Source organism: Dipodomys merriami, unplaced genomic scaffold (genome assembly GCF_024711535.1).
Source record: "Dipodomys merriami isolate MVZ:Mamm:240054 unplaced genomic scaffold, mDipMer1.0.p SCAF_29, whole genome shotgun sequence".
Classification (NCBI taxonomy): domain Eukaryota; kingdom Metazoa; phylum Chordata; class Mammalia; order Rodentia; family Heteromyidae; genus Dipodomys; species Dipodomys merriami.
Genome location: NW_027204381.1, coordinates 18,471,685 through 18,490,497, shown reverse-complemented (window position 1 = coordinate 18,490,497; position 18,813 = coordinate 18,471,685). Strand labels below are relative to the sequence as shown.

At 51.0% G+C, this 18,813-nt stretch overlaps 1 long non-coding RNA gene across 1 annotated transcript in view; it reads left to right on the top strand.

Moving 5' to 3' along the window:
• The window catches only part of LOC138838783 (uncharacterized), a 174,676-nt gene that overhangs the window by 21,670 nt on the left and 134,193 nt on the right, over positions 1-18,813 (top strand). The window contains exon 2 of the long non-coding RNA XR_011375752.1: positions 12,582-12,681. This is a non-coding gene — a long non-coding RNA (uncharacterized lncRNA). The remainder of the gene's footprint in view (positions 1-12,581; positions 12,682-18,813) is intronic.

Sequence of the window (18,813 nt, the reverse complement as noted above, 5' to 3'; positions counted from 1 at the left end):
TAGCTAGCTATCATCTATCTTATCTAGTTATCTATCTATATTATCTATCATCTATCCTTCTCTCTATTCAACTATTCCATTCCTACATATCCTCTGTCTGTCTGTCTGTCTGTCTGTCTGTCTGTCTGTCTGTCTATATGCTATCATCTCTATTAACTTTCTTATTTTCTCTTTCATTTATATTATTTACCTATCATCTTCTTATTTTTCTATTCATCTATCCTTTATCTCTATCATTATCTCTGTCTGTCTGTCTTTCAGTCTGTCTGCCTGTCCGCCTGTTTGTCTCTCTCTCTCTCTTTCTATTGATACAGCATATCTAGCAACTTTTTATTTTTTTCTATTTTCATCTATCTATCTATCTATCTATCTATCTATCTATCTATCTATCTATCTATCTATCTATCTATCTATCTATCTATCTATCTATCTATCTATCTATCTATCTATCTATCTATCTATCTATCTTCCTTATTTTTCTATTCATCTATCTTTTATTTCTGTTATTATCCCTGCCTATGTCTGTCTATCTATCTGTTTGTCTGTCTGCCTGCTTGCCTATCTCTGTCTGTCTGTCTGTCCTTCTCTATCATCTACCATCCTGTCCTTTGCCCACCATGTCTCTGGCACACCGTCAATGCTTGTTGATATTAGCTTTATAACCTGAAAACTATTTTCATTTCCCTTCACATAAATGACAGGACTTTCAGAAACTTTTCTAAAGCATTCAGACTTCTGACCTGTGTCCTCCGTCAATGGTAGCGTCAATGGCACCGACAATGGTAGCGTTCACAGTTCTGTACTCCATGGAGCATTTGGCAGCTGATGCAATACTTTCCTGTCCACTGTTCCTTGATGTGCACTCAGCAATCCACTTCACCCCGGAGCAGGAAGACGGCAGGTGTCATGGTGGAGGCGTCCTGGAGTGCTGTGGTCCGGCCGGGGCTCCCTGCTCTCGGCATCCATCACATTCCACCCTTTCCTTCCCCGGAGGCCTGCACGGAGAATGTGCTCCCAGCGGCCAAGCGAATTTGGAAATAAGTTTGACCTTGAGGGTCCTTGAGGCTTTGGAGAGGAAGTGGAGGTGGCTAAGACCTGGACATTTTCTCTCCACCTGCTGGAGACAGTACCTGGCTGCTGTGCACGGGTTGGCTCTCCCTGGCAGCTGGCCCAGCAGCCAGCCCCTCCTGCAAGCCATCTCCGAGGGCCATGTCCTCGTTCATGGACCATTGGGTGCAGGCTGCTGCTCTCTGCTGCCTAATTGCCAGTGTCCTTGTTAACACCCTCCCTCTGCCGCTGTGCCTCGCACCCACCCACCACTCCTGGCTCCCCCACAGTGCCTCCTACTTGATGAACAAGATGTAAGTATACAAGTTATTAATCTTCCTACCGAGGCAATTACAGCTCTGCAAAGTTCCTCCTTGCCCACGTTGGCTCTTCTATGACAACCTTATCAGGTTAGCAATTTCAGATCTGCATTAAGTGTTCAGAAATCAATTTTCAGCTTATTTTGTGTTGCAAAGTTTGCCATGCCTGAAACCGCACTGCTAATTGAACAAGAGCAATTGATGTTTTAGCAGTAATTAAAGATGGTAATTATGACCAAATCTCCCCCATGGCCCTGCCGTGTTTGCTTTTGGACCTGTCAGAGTGGCGGGCCAACCAAATCAATCTTAATAAAGTTGGTGATTCAGAAATCTCCCCAGAAATGGTGTCACCCTGCAGGCGGGGGTGATGATGGAGTCACAGGGAGCTGGGAGGATGGTCTATTTGGGGCTGCAGTGACCCCTTAGGTGGACAGGGAGGCAGTCACCTGGTCTGACCAGTTTGGCCTTCTGAGAGTCCTGCCAGCTTGAGCTGGGTGTGGAAGTTGGGTATGGGGGTGGAGAGGCTCCAAAGACCCAATGGGTGTTTTCTTGTCATTGGGATACTTAGAGTGTCCTTGGGAAGATATGATGCTGAGGATGCACAAAACCACCTCAGCATTCATGCTTTTGCTCATAAACACTGTGGATGTCCTCCTGTGTGCAATGTGCTAGGAGCTGGGAGACACCGTCTTAAACAATCCTACAGCAAACACGAATGACAATTGTATTAGTCCAGATGTGTGTGTGTGTGTGTGTGTGTGTGTGTGTGTGTGTGTGTGTGTGTGTGTGTGTGTGTGAGTGAGAGACAGAGAGAGAGAGAGAGAGAGAGAGAGAGAGAGAGAGAGAGAGAGAGAGAGAGAGAGAGAGAAAGAGAGAAAGAGAGAGAGAGATTATTAGGAAATTTGGCTCTACAGACTCAAGGTGTGGAACTCTGAGGTTGTTGTTGTTAGTATAAGAATCCAGACATCCAGAGAAGAAAAAGGGCTTTTGGGGGGAGAGCAGTGGAGACTGGGGAGGTAGAGAAGGGGAAGAAGGGGACAGAGAGACAGAGAGACAGAGACAGAGACAGAGAGAGAGGGGGGAGAGAGAGAGGAAGAGAAGAGGGGGAGAGAGAATTCATCTTTCATCTTCCCTTTGCCTTTTTATCCTATCTGGGTCTCAGCTAATTGGATGATGTCCATCCCCATTGTGTGAGCAGTGCATTCCTTACTCAGTGTGCAAATTCGAAGGCTCTCGTCTCTCAGGCATTCTGGCCAGTGAGCCTGGCCCCTGACTGGGTGATCCCACAGCTCCTGGCTCAGAACTGTTACCCTGGCTTCTTTGAACTTCTGCATCAATGGTGCCAGGAAGTGACAGACATGAGTGGTGATAACTGGACCACAACTATGTTGGACATTGTTGTAAAATAGATTTCTCTAAGGACAAGCAAAGCGAGCAAGATCCCAGGCTAAAAGTCTCCTCTAGCCCTAGCCCTGGCATGTAGGCCAACCAGTTGGCCACAGATATATTTCAAAGCATGATTATTTATAGGGTGAAAACCCCTACACGGACTTACCATTGGACCAGCCTAACAGGAACACACAGAGCATGAGGCACACACATTGTCACATACAGAACAGTATGCACAGGTAAGCCTAACGCCATGCCTTCACATGGCTTGTCTCTGCCATTCCCAGACATACTTGGACATCTGGGCTGAACATTGCACATACTCTCAGCCTTAATGGGAATAGCTAGCTGTCCTCTGGACGGATGGCATCAGTTCTAGAAATGAGGAAATTTGGGATCCAGACATGTCTTTAGTCAGAAGATTTAGCTTCCAGGGAAGTGTGGGAATGGGGTGGGGAGTGGTGTAAGAAGAGGGAGTAGGGAGGAAAGATGGAGGCTGGACGCTGGAGTTTCCTCTGTGGGTGTATACCATTTGTCCCACCGCCCGGGGCCAGAGAGGGGGGTGTTTTGAGACCTTTCAGGCAGGTCTACCATAGTCTTCAGACACCACATGGCCAGTCCTTTCCCCTCAAGGTCAAGCCAACATAGCTAGAAGCCAGAAAAGGGCTGGCAGCTGTAATGGGAAGATGTGGTCTTCCCCCTCTGCCACACACAAGTGAGTCAGAGTTGTGAATCTCAGAGCACCCTGGGTATGAGCTGTGCAGAAACCCATGTTTGGGCTCCTGCTTTGGACTGGTAGGCCTCTGCCTCAATTCTGTCCCTGCGGGCTCATTTGCTTTTCTAGTCAGGACCATCTCTGAGGGGAGAGCGCCTGTCCATCCTGACTCCCCCCCACCCCCCAGCTGTCTGAGACAGCTTAAGCTCCTCTTCTTTTGGTGTCTGGTTTCAGAAAAGAGAGAAAGAGAGATAGGAAGGAGGAGGGAAGAAGGGAGGGAGAGAGAGAGAGAGAGAGAGAGAGAAACAGCTGGTCATCTCTTCTGGACGCTAATCCTCCAGGCTGGTCTAATATGCAGACATAAACCTTGTATTAGTGCTTGCTAATCTCCGACTTCCCCAGGAAATAATAACATGGTAGACAAGACGTGGTCATCTCTGCCTGAGATCTGTACCACCAAGTTGGAGTCCCTGCCACAGCATTAGTTCCTTGGTCATTAGTCGTGAGCTATTTTGGCCCTTTCCTGGCTGTGGCTGTTGTGGCTCACGGGGGCCCCATTTAGGCAGAGTTGGGGAAGAGAGGAGGCCCAGGAGTCCAAGAGCAGAGGCATGTCTACTTATCCGCGGCATACCCACACCCGCTGTGGTCAGTACAGATGGACCGACTGTATGTCTCCTCCAACTCTTGTCTCTGCTCCTGAAGCTCCTTCGCTGGATGGGTGATTGATTAATTGATTTACATATTTATTAAAATGTATTTTAGTAGCGTCTTTGCCTTTGATGCCAAATCTCATTTCCTATTGTGGGGCTGCTGACAGCCGGCATTGTAAATGCAAAGACACTTTACAAAACAATTTAAATAGCAATTGCCACCAGCTTAAAAAATGAGCAAAACAGACAAATAAAATACTGATGAGGAAATTGGCAGCTTCAGGACAAGGAGGGCCAGGGGTTCCTGAGCAGCCAGCATCTCTGGAGCTGGGTGAGGAAAGGTCACGTAATTGTCTCTTTGGAATGGCCCAGATTTTAGGTGTGGATGAAAGCAGGTTTACCCTGGCTGATCTCAGAGCACAGGGCCGGGCCCTTGAAGGAGCCTGCCTTCGGGGACTATCACACAAGGGGGTGTAGAGCTGAAGGAAGCAGTGAGGATTTGAACCCTGGATCTCTGCTTTGTGGTCCAGTCTTGTAAGGTTGTGCCTTCCTGCTCTGAAGAGCTCTGTGGGCATGGAGACTGGTCTGGAGATCTGATCTGGGCGGCTGGCGGGCAGGTCGTTTCATTCTTGTCCATGTTCTCTCTAGGAGTGTGTGGATAGAAAGTTTGGCCTCTGTGCTGTGGGGCAGCTCATATTCTCTCTCTGGGATCTCTGCCTCCTCCTGGTGGATACCCAGGGCCACTGGAGATGTCTGCTTCGCATTTCCAACCTGTGTGACTTCCAGGAGGAGACATTCCTCTCTGGGCCTCATCTTTCTTTTTTTCTTCCCAGTCCATCCATCCATCCATCCATCCATCCATCCATCCATCCATCCATCCATCCATCCATCCATCCATCCATCCATCTCCCCATCAACTCATCCATCCATCCACCCACCCATCCACCCATCCATCCATCCATCCATCCACCCACCCACCCATCCATCCATCCATCCATCCATCCATCCATCCATCCATCCATCCATCCATCCATCCATCCATCCATCTATCTATATGCTGGGCTAGAATACTTTGGAGTCTGATTGCAGGGAATGAAAGAGGAAAGATGAGTGGGCGAGAAGCCTGTGAAACAGGAGACAAGTTACAGCAGGACATTGTCACACAGTTCCTGAGAGAGGGCAAGGCTGAAGGCTGTGGAGAAGCAGAGTGCAAGAGAGCTGGAGGAGGACCCTCACTGCATGGAGACTCCTCCCTGCATGCCCAGTGTCCTCCCCAACTGTGCATCTCAGGCTCCATCCATGGGCTTTACCCCCGACCCGGAGGCCATCTTCCAAGGCCCCTCTTGGGGCCATTTTCCATGCTGTGAGATCCCATCCTGCACCAGCTCAGTTGCAGCTTTTTTTTTCCTTCCTCTCCTCCTTCTCCCCCCCACCCCCCAGATACTCAAAAAGGTTCATTGCCAGCTTTGACCTCGTACCAGAATTTTGATCTCATAAATCCAGCAGCCTGCGGGACATCTCTCCTTAAATGCCTTGCTGTCACTGTAAAAATGTCTAGAACCAAATTTTAGCATCTTCATGAACCATTGCTCTCCCTTCCACCCCTCCAGTATGCGTTTTTATCTGTGCTCTCTCCTTGCCTGCCCCCGCCTCTCCCGCCTCCAGCATTCGACCATTCAGTCTCATCTCAGCCTTAGTTCCTTGTACTCAGGAAGTTATGGCCACATTTTTTCCACCAAGTGTGTATTGAACACCTGTTCAATGCCACGCACTGACACAGATACAAACAAACTAGCTACGTGCCTTTTTTTTTAGCTACATGCCTTTTTTCATGGGGCTTAGACCATTGTGGTCCCTGGACTGGCCTTGATTGAGCTGCCCATGTGCCTTACCTCAGTAGGAAAGCTTCTCAAGTCTTCCATTGTGACTTAATTCAAAGCACATCATCTAGGTTTTTGTTTTTGTTTTTTGTTTTTTGGTTGGTGTGGGCTTGAACACAGCCTGGGTGCTGGCCCTGAGCTTCTTTGTGCTCAAAGCTAGCACTCTACCACTTTGAGCCACAGTGCCACTTCCAGGTTTTTTGAGCAGTCAATTGGAGATAAGAGTCTCATGGGGCCTTTTCTGCCCAGGCTGGCTTTGAACCGCGTTCCTCAGCTCTCAGGCTCCCTTCCAACTAGCTAGGACTGCAGGTGTGAGCCACCAGCACCAGACTTCATCTAGCTTTTTTAAAGAATAAAAAAAAATGAGTCAGATTTGCACACATTCCATTAATGACTAGAAGATAGCATGCTTGAGGCCCTGGTTTTAATCTCCAGCACCAAAAACATATCAAAACAAAACAAAAACAAAAGTAGACAAGAGTGTAGCTGAGAGGCTTTGAGCACAAAGAAATGATAAGGAGCTGGAAATGCTAACGACTCTGGATTGGTACAAGCTGTATACTCATGTTAAAATACCACAGAGTGAGCTGGGCATGCCGGTGGCTCATGCCTGCGATCCTAGCTAGTCAGGAAGCTGAGTTCCGAGATTGTGATTCGAAGCCAGCTTGGGTTAGCAAAAACCAGCCAGCAAAAACAGAAGGGAAGCTATGGCTCAAGTGGCAGAGTGCCGCCCTTGAGCGGAAGAGCTCAGGGACAGCACCTGGGCCATGAGTTCAAGCCCCCACAACTGACAAAACAAACAAACAAACAAGCAAATATTCCCCCCAAATAAAAAATCAGTAGTGTGCTAAATGCAGATGGCTTGAGATCGGGCCCCGCCCGCAGTGACCTGGAGAAGCTGTGTGTGCGTAGTGCTGCGCTTACTCATTGCTTTGCCCTAATTAACAGTTGCTGGTTGAAGACCCAGCACTGTGTTAGGCCTGGTGACGGATATAGTGAATGCAGAGATAAAAGACACGGTGTCTTTGTGATAGAGAAAGGCCCGAGCAGGGGTGTTCATGGAGGGTGGCAGGTGGGGGCGATCATGGCAGCAGAGGCGGGGGAGACCAGGAAGTCGCCCAGAACTTACCCCAAGGAAAAAGATGGGGTGGGGAGAGAGGGAGAAAGAGAGGAGAGAAGAGAGAAAGAGAGGAGGAGGAGGAAGAGAGAGAGAGGGGGGAAGGAAAGAAGAGAGAGGAGAGGGGACAGAGGACAGAGGAGAGAGAGGGAGGCAGATGGGTGTAAATGCACCTAGCTAGTGGTTGTCCTGCCTGGGCATGGAGCAGGTCTGCCAGGCTGGCACAAGGCGAGGCTCCTGGGGCAGTGCCTGGTATGGACTGTCAGGGCAGAGGACTGAGCGAAGGCTCCTGGGGCGGGGGCTGCCACCTGCATACTGAAGGCAGAGGGGGAAATGAAGGATGCATTGCGGCATGCTGAACCCCTGAGGTCCGACCTAGCTCGCCCTGACTTCCCCTCCTGCGTGGGTCTGGGTGTCCCGGCTCTGCTGTAACTGTGGGGGAGGAGGAGGTGCGTGGCACGGCGTGGGGGTAAGGTATACGGGGCATTTCTAACGAGGAAAGGCCAACCTCTAAGCTCACCTTGCCCCTTCCTTCTCCCTGCACAGGAGGCCTCTTAGCTTGGAGTCTAGCAGAGGCTGGCTGACCTCCGCTGTGTAGGAAACTGAGGCAGGGTGTGGGGTTTTCCCTAACTCACTGGCTCGCTCACTCACTTGCTCCTTGATTAATTACCGCCGGAGCCGAGGCGCTCTGGTACACTGGGAAATAAGTTGGCGCCTGCCATTTATATTTCCTGTCATTATTTACTTTTTGTTTTCCCTGAATATTTAGAAAAGTCTTGTTAAAATGCCAGCCTGCCTCTGCTGTGCGGAGGACAGGGGCTAGAGCTTTAAGGGCAGGGGTCCCACGAGCCGGTCCGGGGTGGGGATCCCCACAGGCTGGGGAGCTCAGGGGAGCTGGCTGATCAGCCAGCCCTCCCTCCTGAGCCTCTTCTTCCTCACGCTGCTTTTCTGCTGAGCCTCCAGGCTCTGGGCCCGGCTCATCTGCAGGCATTGTGGGGCCGTGCTTGGACAGCTGGCCCAGGAGCTGTGCACCAGGGCTGCCTCCTTTCATAAGCCAGTGATTCAACCTCTCCGAGGTGTGACTTAACCTTTCATTTCCCCCTTTAATTTTTTATTGCGATGATGAAGGTGATGTACAGAGGGGTTACTGTTCTATGAGTCAGGTAATGCGTATTTTTCTTTGGGGGTAATATCACCCCTTCCCTTGCTCTCTCCCAGCTTTTCCCTCCTGTCCCCACCCACAAGTCACATAGTTCATTTTCAACACCATGTCGAGTGAGTACCACTGCTGCATGTGTTCATCCTTTGTCCCTCCATTCCTGTGCCCCTCCTCCCAAAGGCAGTTAAATGAACAAATAAGACAAAAACGAACCTAACTCTTGACTTAACCTTCCCCAGTCAGGGGCTGGAAGTAGGCAGCACACAGTTTGCGGGTGTCCTGCACTAACTCCGCGTAAGCCCCGCCGTGGCTAATGAGTGAGGGCTGTCATTGTCATTATGAAGAGGTAAAAAGGTCCCGAGGTTCTCCGTTACACAGAAGAAGAAAGAAACACAGAGATTCAATGCTTTGAGTCTTTTATCTTTTTCTCTTTTTGCAGTGCTGGGAATTGAACCCAGGGTCTTGTGCATGCTAGACAAGCATTCTACCACTGAGCTACACCCCCTGCTGGGGTCTTTTACTCAGATAAAGGAGGTTGGTTTGCAGGTTCTCACTTGTACCCTTGGCCCATTCCCTGTACCCCTCGCCACACAGCTTGGTCTGAATGGGGCTCTAGACACAATTAAGGGGTTAAGTGGCTCACAGGGGCGGGGGAAGGGGAACTAAGCCACCACCCTGGCTTTGGGTATGCTCAGAGCAGCCCTGGGCATGCCATGAAGACCCTCACCCCGCCCCCTGAGTGCGAGGGGCCCCGTAGTACAGGGAGCCTCGGAGACGGCCCCACCAGCCTCTCCTTCCAGTTTCCCCAGGCAGGCTCTCCCTCCTCTCTCTCCCTTTTCCTCTCCCTTCCCAGGAGCACAGCCATCCCCATGGAAACTGTGCCAGCGACCCTGTAGGGATAAGAGAGGGATGAGGAGGGAGCATAATCAAGAATTATTTGTTTGGGGTAAGAAAAAAGAGTGGAGAGGGAGAATGGGAGGGGAGAAGGAGAGGAAGGCAAGCGGATAGAGAAGAGAGAGAGAGAGAGAGATTGGAGAGAAAGAGACAGAGAGAAGAGAGTCTTTTCTTTGGGGAAAAAATGGAAATTTAATCAGATCAGTTTTTATAGTGCAAATAGAAAATCAGTTTTAATAAAGCTAAAAGGAAATGCAAAACAGCCGCTTGAGATGGAGGTTGTGTTAAACAGACAGCTCCTTAGGAGTAAGAGTCTGGGATATTTATTGTGTGGAGACAGAATGAAGAGGGGGGGTGGGTTCTGGCTGAATTTCAAATAGGTGTTGGGTTCGGCTTTGTGGTGGGCAAGCAGCCTCTTCCTCCTCACCCCTGCGCCCATTTACCCAGAGAAGGAACTCTCCTAAAATGAGCCGGGCCGGAGGAAAGGCCCAGGGGACCAGAGGAGTTGTCTCCCCCTCCTATGGGGGGGGGGTGGCCCTGAGCACCCCTTGTCAATGCCCCAGACAGTCCTGTCCACTGCCCACCCCTCAGAACCGGACTCTGCCCTTCACTGACACCCCCCCCCCCCCGACTTTCTGCATCTGATTCTGATTCTTAATTATAGTTCTGGCCTGGCTCTTGATTTTATTGCTTTCATTTATTATAAAAAGACGAGTGTCTGTTTTTTGAAACGGCTATCTGGTCAAATCACGGTTGATAAGCAACACTGAGCTGTCTTTTTAAGACAGGCCAAATTTATCACACTTTAAAAAAAAAAGGGAGCCTCTCCAATGGCCTATTAGGAAATCTCCCCCCCCCCAGCCCTGTACCCCATTTTCCCAGAGTGGCATTTTAGTAAAAAGCTTTATCTCCACCCGCCCCCCCGCATCTTTCACAAAGCATCGCCTTGAAAGAGAGGAGGGAGGGAGGGAGGAGGGCAAGACACAGAGTACTTTTGAGGCCGGTTCCATAAAATATATGGAGAGGGTATGGGAGATAACAGGATCTTTGCTAATGGGGCTTTAGCTGGGGAGGAAAGAGGGGGCTCTGGCGTGTGCTTGTCAGCTGTTAGTTTTGCAATTAGGAGAGAAGTGTACTTTGTATTTCGGCCACTCAGCGATGGGAGGCTGCAAGGAACATATGGGGCTCTGGGCCAGAAAGATGGTTTGGGAGAAAGAGGGTCTAGGAAAGAAGGGAGGCTAGATCATTAAAAGGGGGGGTCCTCAGAGCTCTTTGGGGGGCTCTGTCTTGCCCAGTGGCCTCCAACACCCAGTGTTGCAGAGGTGGGGTGAGGTGACCTCATCCACACGTCAGGGATGTGGAGGGGAATCAGGGTCCTACCATGGAAGCTGGCTGGCTGGCAGGAGGTGAGCTGGAGTACCGCGACTGGACAGGCAACGCTAGAAGCAAACGTTGCTCCTGCGGCGGCTTGCAGTGTCAGGGGCTGGAGCGGAAAGTGGCGGCCGCCTCTTCTGGTGTGAGGCATTCTCCCCAGCAAGGCCCGGGGGTCTCCATCTGCAGACATCCTCAGAGGCTGGGAGGGAGGGAGGGAGGCTGGTGGGGAGCAGGGAGGCAGGGTGTCCCTCCTCCGGGCCAGTCCCGTGGTGATCAGCAGATTTCTCCAGATCATTCTGCAGAACCTTCCCTTTTCCCTCTTCCCTGAGCCCTGGGCTTGGGAGAAGCGTCACGATAGCGCTCCTCCTTTCTCCACGGTGCCCTTTCTTGCCTTCTCTGCCCTCAGGCAGATGTCCTTGGCCTCATGCCCTCTTTCCCAGAAGGTGAGCCTAGGAGGCAGCAGTGTGCCTGGCATCTGGCTACCGTGGGACACAGAGACAGTTAGACAGGGAGGGCCCAGGCGCATGGCCATCGAGACCTTGGGAGCGGGAGGGTGGTGGCACTTGGCCTTTGGAGCCAGAGAAGTCTGCACCTGAAACCCACACTAGTACCGGCTGGAGGAGTGAAGAAAATCACTTGACTTCTCTGAGTCTGGGCTTTTGCATCTGTGAAACATCAAAGAGGGTGAAATAAATGAGTCAATGGGAAGTGTGCACACACCTTGGCGATCACGCAGGATAGGAAACAGAGGCTCGGAGCCTTGGAAATGTCCTTCCTATGCTGCAGCATCTCCAGGTGTACCAGTCCTGAGAAGTTCTGGCCATCTGATCCACTCTGGATCTTTCTGGATCCTTGGGCCTTTTATGGTCCAAAGCCATGCCTGGTATTGTCTCTCATTCCCCAAAGACATTAAGGGGCCAAGCTGAGTGGCAGAGTCATTGCCTGGCATGCACGAGGCCCTGAACTCCATCCCCAGCACCTCCACCAAAAACAAAGAAAAGGGAAGAGATCTCCTGTTATGTGAGGACAGCATACCTCAGCTCCAAGTGAAAAAGCACAGAGCAGGCCCTCCAAGAACTTGAGTTTAACAGGGACTGAGGGTTTTCCAAGGGGGTGAGACTTTCAGTGCTAAACCTTGGGGGCAGACCTGGGCAAACCTGGTCCAGTCAGGTGCCAGGGCAGGGCTTCTGTTCAGGACTCGGTGTGAGTTGATGCCAGGCACTGTGGCAGGAGAGTTCTGGAGGTGGAGTCATTGAGCCTGTGCCTGAATGAGGCTGGTGTAAGAGTCGTAGGACGCACAGAGGAAGCAGATGTGAGCTTGTCCTTTTCTTGGGCTTAGGCACAGGGGGCGGGGGCAGAGGACGGGTGTGGGATGTAACTCGGGGGGGGGGGGAGCCTGCAGGCCTGGAGAAAGGCTGGGATGCCTTCCCCATTGAGGGCTAGCGTCATAATTTCTACAGAGTGTCCAGGCTCTGTCTCAGCCTTTCAAGACCAATGAGAATGTTACAGGATTGCTTCGTGCCAGGCTGCTTGGCCTCCCTAGCATGGCTGGGTGCCTGGCCCGCGGCGAGAGGCCAGTGGCGTGGAGCCCAGGGAAACCCAGCTGCTGACAGGATAGAGTTGTCCTGGGTTGGCCGGGCAGACCGGTGGGCTCTGACCCAGGCTGTGATCCCGTAGGACAGACTCAGCGCTGCAGGAAGAGGTCAAGTTGGGCGGTCTGGCTCTGGCAACCATGTCACCTTGGCTCTTTGTTCCTTTGCCTGTGGTTAGCTCAGGGAGTCTGAGGACCCCCCCTCAGGGATGACCCGGGTCATGGTTAATTCTATCTCCATATAAGGCCCTGCAGTGAGGAGCCATGGGCGAGACCTGGGAGCTGAGCCTCTGTTCAGAGACTAAACCGGAGGATGGGACAGGGTTGGTGAAGCCACAAAGGTGAATGGTTCAAAGGCAAAGGAAGCTGTTCCCCTGCCTCCTCTACAGAAGAAGGCCCAGTCTTGATCCACTACAGATGTTCTTTTAATGTCTTTAATATACAGGCACTGTAAGCAACCAATCCACTGTCTACTTACTTATCTACTTACGGACGAAGACTTCACCAGAGGCACCAATGCAGAACCTCACTGGAAGGAACCCCAGGTACTTTGTGCCCAGGGGGACGGAAGTATCTGTCTATCATTCCTGGCCCTCATCGTGTGTGTGTGTGTGTGTGTGTGTGTGTGTGTGTGTGTGTGTGTGTGTGTGTGTGTGTGTGTGTGTGTGTGTGTGTATGCTGGTTTTGGGGGCTTAAACTCAGAGCCTGGACACTGTCCCTGAGCTTCTTTTGCTCAGGGCTCTACTACTTGAGCCACAGCTCTACTTCTGGTTTGTTTGTTTTTTTCTTTTTAAAAAGGCTTTTTTTTGTAGTTTATTGGAGATTGTCTCATGACTTTCCTGCCCAGCTTGGCTTCAAACCCCGATCCTCAAATCTCAGCCTCCTAAGTAGCTAGGATTTACAGGCGTGAGCCACTAGCGCCCGGCTCATCTCTTCATATGTGGGCTTTGAGGGACTTGGTGCCATTGATCTGTCATTGTCTGCCAGCCAATGTATTTTGGGGACCCCCCCGAATATGAGCTTATTATTTATATCATTACCTTTTAAATAAATTATTATTACTTGAGTTTGAATTCAGGGCCTCTCACTTGCAGAGCATGTACTCATCAGCGTAGGCTCTTTTTGTGTTTGTTTCTGATAGCTTCTCTAGTTTTTGTTTAGGGCTGACCTTAGACCTCGACCCTTCTCCCTATACCTCCCATGTAGTTGGAATCACAGGCATTACTACCACATCCACAGTATTGGCTGAGATGCGGGTCTCAGGAACGTTTTGGCTAGGTTGACCTTAAAACAAGATCCTCCCAAGCCGTGCCTCCCAGGAGCTAGGAGTAGAGCCGTTATTTCTTCTGAAGTAAGTGGGCATCGACAGTGATTACGATGTGATAAATGCATGGCGGGGGGAGGAAGGGCTGAGGAAACACACACTTGGAGCTCAGTCCGGCAGATGTGGGCCGGTGTAGTCCCATCCCTTACAGCGCGGGCAGCTTGCTTAGTTCTCTGAGCCTGTCTGTCTGTCCCCTGTGAATCGGAACACTTTACTTTTTCTGTTGGCTTAGTAGTTCTCCCCAGTAGATGAGACTGCACACCCCTGAGAAGCAAGGCTCCCTTCTTCTTGTCTTCATCTCCCCAGGGGCTGGAATCAAGTAGAAACTCAATAAATGTTAGTCAAATGAACGAAGCAAACGTTTGAATAACAAAAATACCTGCTCTGCCGACCTCTCACAGGATTACGGGGAGGATCAAATGAGATAAAGCACATGAAAGCACTTTGTAAATTGCCGAGCACTATACAAATGCAAATCATCCACAGCTTTGGTGGAAATTATTATTCAAATTATTATTATTATTTTTCACTGTGGAGGAGGACAGGAAAGAGAAGACCAGGGAAGGTTGGCCTCTGCTGGTGGAGGCTGGGCAGTAGCCGGGCAGTGGGATGGTCCGCCAGCCTGCGATCCCCGTTAAGTCGGCCTGGGCAGGCTGTTGGGGTTCGGTGGGCCTGCCCACAGCTGGTAGGGGTGGGGCAGAAGTTGCTGTTGGAATCCTGCCCAGTGTGGAGACTGCGGCCACAAAGCACATCTTCCCCGGAACAAAATGAATTAAACACCAAACTCTAAATGAGGGGGAAAAAAAAAAGGTTTTGTTTTTTGGGGGACTGCCTTTTTAAAAAATGAAGTGGGAAAGGTGAGATGATAGAAATGGCCTGGTGGGAGGGAGGGAGAAGGGAAGGGAAGGACAGAGAGACAGACTGGCAGAGATCGAGATGGCAGAGACAGATAGACAGAGAGACACCGAGACAGGCACACAGACAGACCAGACACTCCAAAACCAGCGATTGGCACCCCGTCCCCCACGGAACTCATTTTCGCAATGCTATTACCCGGCCTCTTCCACCTCTGGCCCTCTGGAGGGAAGGCAAACTGGCTGGGCAGCCAAGAGATGCAGAGCAAAGGCGTGATTGATAATTGGCGACTGTAATTCTATAATTCATCTCTCTGCACCGCAGTGAAATTAAAAGAGTTTAGGTTCCCAAGCATAATGATCATCAATTAAACGCCGGGGAGATTTAGTGTCCTCATTTGAATTTTGTTTTATTTATTTAAATGTGTCTGCTCTGCGGGGAGAGGGAGCGTCAGGAGTGGGGAGCTGGGGAGGGGTGGGGGCTGGGGTGCGGGGGTGGGGAAGGGCGGGGACCCCAAGGGGACTCGGAGATGCTGGTTTTGTGGGTGGTGTGGGGGACGGGCCCAGGGCAGAGCAGAGCTGGAGGTTTGCAAGACAGAGGATCCATCATTGCAGGCCTAATCAGTTAATACTGATAAACTGCCAACAATAACTGCCAATTGCGCTGCCGTTAGGAGCTGCCGGTTCATTCATTTAGGGAGAACAGGGGCACCGGGGCCTCGCTCCAAGCCCGTGTCTTTCTGTCTTTGCTCCCTGAGGAGGAGATGATGCTTCTGGAGGAAGGGAAAGGCCACTACTGACAAGGGACAGTGATTACTGCTTGACTCTAAGGGCGCCATGCTAGGTGAATCTGGCCTGTGCTAGTCTGGGCTGGATGCCTGATTCTTGGGCTGCTGGCTGGCATGCAGGTGGCCCATGCTTTGAGGATGAGCAGGGGTGGGGGGAGGGCGCAGAAGGAAGCCTCAGAGATCAGGATACTTTTGTGTCTCAGCCATCCCAGTGCGTGACTCAGTTTCTTTCTCTGGAAAATGTGCTAAGTGGTCTGTAGGGGTCCTTCTAGCTCTGTGGCTTTTCTGTAGCTGCTCTTCCTCTCTGTCCTGTCCCTCCCACACAGACATAGACACTGACACACAGACAGACAGACACACACACATACACACACACATGCATGTGGTGGCCTAAGTGCTCTGGAGATTCCAGCCCCACTCTCTAAGTCCCTCCTCCTCCCTGTGTTGCTGTCCATTCTGGGCCTTTGGTTGCTGCTGCAGCTTCCCGGCATTCCCTCTGATTCTGACTTCTCACTTGTAATCAAGAAACTAAAAATAGAGCATAAAGGGAAAGGAGCTCTGGGGGTGGAGGGGGGTGGTGGTGGAGGAGGGGGGTGGTGGAGGGGGGGAGGAAGCTCTCTGGTTCCCCCCTGGGAATGAGACCTCATCAGCTGGGTATTGGGCGTGGGAAGTGCAGTGCAGCCCCGTGAAGGGAGGCTGTGGTTGTGGGACACAAGCCTGCCTGATCACCAGGTGGGGAGCTTGCTAGACTGGTGTGCACCCAGGGAGGAAAGGTTGTGAGACTCAGGGTGGGGGAGGGAGCCCTGGCCGCTTTCTGAGCATCCTGTGTCTTTGGGGATGAGGTGCATAGCAGGCCCTCCTCTGCAATGGGCTGGGAAGGGGCCCAAGGCCCATCCTAGAGCCCAGAGGGCCTCTTGTCCTAACATGCCTGCCAGGAGGGGGCGCTCTGCTCTAATTTTCACCGCGAGACATCTTTCTGACAGGCCAGGGCACTGGGTAAGGGGAGGGGCCGGCTGGCTTTGTCATTGTCCTGCTGACTTTGTAGACAAACAGGACCTCCCTACTCTCACCAGGCGGAAGGACATCTTTTGGATGGGGATCAATGGGTGTGTTCAAGATGACTTGGAGGCACTGGAGTTGGCCCACTGGTGTGAGAGCTGAGAGGAGTGATCTCAGACCTCTGTCCTTAAACTCCAGGCAACTAACCCCACCTGGGGATGCTCTGCAGAGCTGAGAAAGGTTAGGTAGCCACCTGTAAACATCCCTGCTGGTGTGAGGGGGAGGCTCTTGGACTCAGTCTGAGCGGTATCATTGCCAATCCTTGGGCACACTGCTCTGTGTGTGTGTGTGTGTGTGTGTGTGTGTGTGTGTGTGTGTGTGTGTGTGTGTGTGTGTTTACATTTCTCAGGGCTTCAGTTTCCCCTCCTGTATAAAACTAGGATGCTTCACATCCAAGTTCTTGGGAGAGGAGGCATGTGCCATATACATACAAAGGATGATGGCCATGACTTTGTCTTCAGGCATAAAAAGAGGCAGCAGCCCATTCTTATCTTCAGAGGGGCAGTGAACAGAGAGGGCACCATCTACCCGTGTGTGGCACTGCCTCATGGGCCCTTGCTCACAAGGGGCTCGCTCTAGTACCCATGCTACTCCCTCTCCTGGGGGAGGAAGGGAAATAAGTGGTTGATATTAGAATCTGAGGGGTGCCAGTGTTTGTTGTTGTTGCTTTTGTTTTTAAAACTGCTGATTCAGATCAAGATACTGCCCCTCGGTCTCTTCCTTGTCATTCTGGACTCCTCCTAGTTCCCTCACTGAGCCGATTTCGATCAAGACAGTCAGTCCTTGAAAATGTGATCATTTCTCTATTGGAGGAGGGCTGTGGGCAGCGAGGTCCTGTGTTCTGGGATGGACCCATCCATCCAGGCTCTTTTTGGCCTTACCTGCAAGGCTGTCTGTTTGTACTTTGTGAAGGAACTCCTCCCTGCCCTGGCCTGTTTGGCTCAGGAAGGATGAAGGCACTCCTGGTAGGAGGAGATAGGAAAAAGACTCAGGTCCCCAGGAATGCCCCTTCCCTCTTCCCCTTTCCCCTTTCCCGTCTCTGTCACTTTCTGTCCTGTGCCGGACCATCCATCCACAATGGGTTTGGAGGTGAGGGCAGTTCTGCAACTCTCCAGGAACCTCTGGCCTCTTTGGATGGGTCCGAAAGTATATTTGGGACCAGGAGTTTAGAGGAAATAGAATCTACAATTTTCTGTCTGGAATCCACAAAAGGATCGAACCCGAGTGGGCAAACAGCCCAACAAAGCCTTTAAAAAAATTACCATGTGCTGTCCTTTTCTCTGATTACAGAAGTAATACATATTCATGGTCCAAAAAATGTGGAAAATACAGAAAAACACAATTCATCCATATTCTACTACCCAGAAGCAACCCACGATTCCTATTTGAGGTGCGTCACCTTCTTGTCCTTCCCTTATCTCTCATGCAAGAATACCACCTTGTCACCTAGTTGGAGGGGGGGCGGGTGGCATCAGGAGCATTTCCCCACATCACAGAGGCCCTTTGATGAGCGTGGCCAGGTGCTGGGCTGGGAAAATGTGGGAGCGTGTCCTCTCAGAGGAGATCTCAGTGCCTCCAATGGAGATGGAGGACCATACAACACCCTGGCTGGAGAGGCAGACCCCGACGCAGGGCAGTGTGGGTCACAGTGTCCCGAGGACAGACGCGGTGTGAGTTGTACCAGTCTGAGGCCATTGCATCCCAGAAGGTTCTGCCCGGCTCTGTGGCCTCTTGCCTGGCCATAGCAGGCCAGCCGGGGGCGCCCAAAGGAGGGGGGGGGGCAAGGAGCCAATCATGAGAGGCTGTTCACAAAACTGTAGACGGGAAACTAGAAATCGCACAGGACAGGTAAAGCTGTGTTCCCTGGCACGCGTGTGGAGGCCCAAAGCCAAGCTTGGGTAACACAAGGACAAGGCAGGGTTTCCCGAAACTGTACAAGTTCGGTTTAGCTAAGCGGGCTGTGTGGTCTGGAGCCCTCAGCCTCTCCAAATACGGAACAAGCATTATCCACAGGGTACCGACTTGAAGACTGCTCACACTTGCTGTCCACCTCGTCCACACAGCACGCCATAGTCACCTTCCTTAAAGTGTTCTGGTTAGCTCAGCTGACTCCGGGCTCTCAAAAGCTGGTCTCCATCTGCCATCTGTTTGTTTGTTTCTTCAAATTCAAGATGAATTCCCTTCAACCACAACCCAAACCAAAGAACTTGATTTGAAAAAAAAAAATATTGAGCAAAGGACGTAAACAAGACATTTCTCCAAAGATGCTATACCAGTGTGAAAAGATGCTCAAGGTCAAAATCAGTAGAGAAATCAAATCTAAACCACCTCAGACCCATTAGGGTGGGGAAAGAGAAAGAAAGAGGGAGGAAAGGAAATAGGGGGGGTAAATGTAGAGAATTTGGAATTCTCATGCACTATTGGCAGGAAAGTAGAATGATATAGCCATGACAGAAAACAGTATGGCCATTCCTCAAAAAAATTAAAAATAGAATTACCATATGGTTCAGCAATATCTATTTTGGGGGATATATGCAGGAGGATTGAAAGCAGGGTCTTGAGGAGATGTTTGTGCACTTGTTTATAGCAACAGCGCTCATGGTTGCCAAGGGATGGAAGCAACTCCAGTGCCCAGAGGCAGGTGGATACATA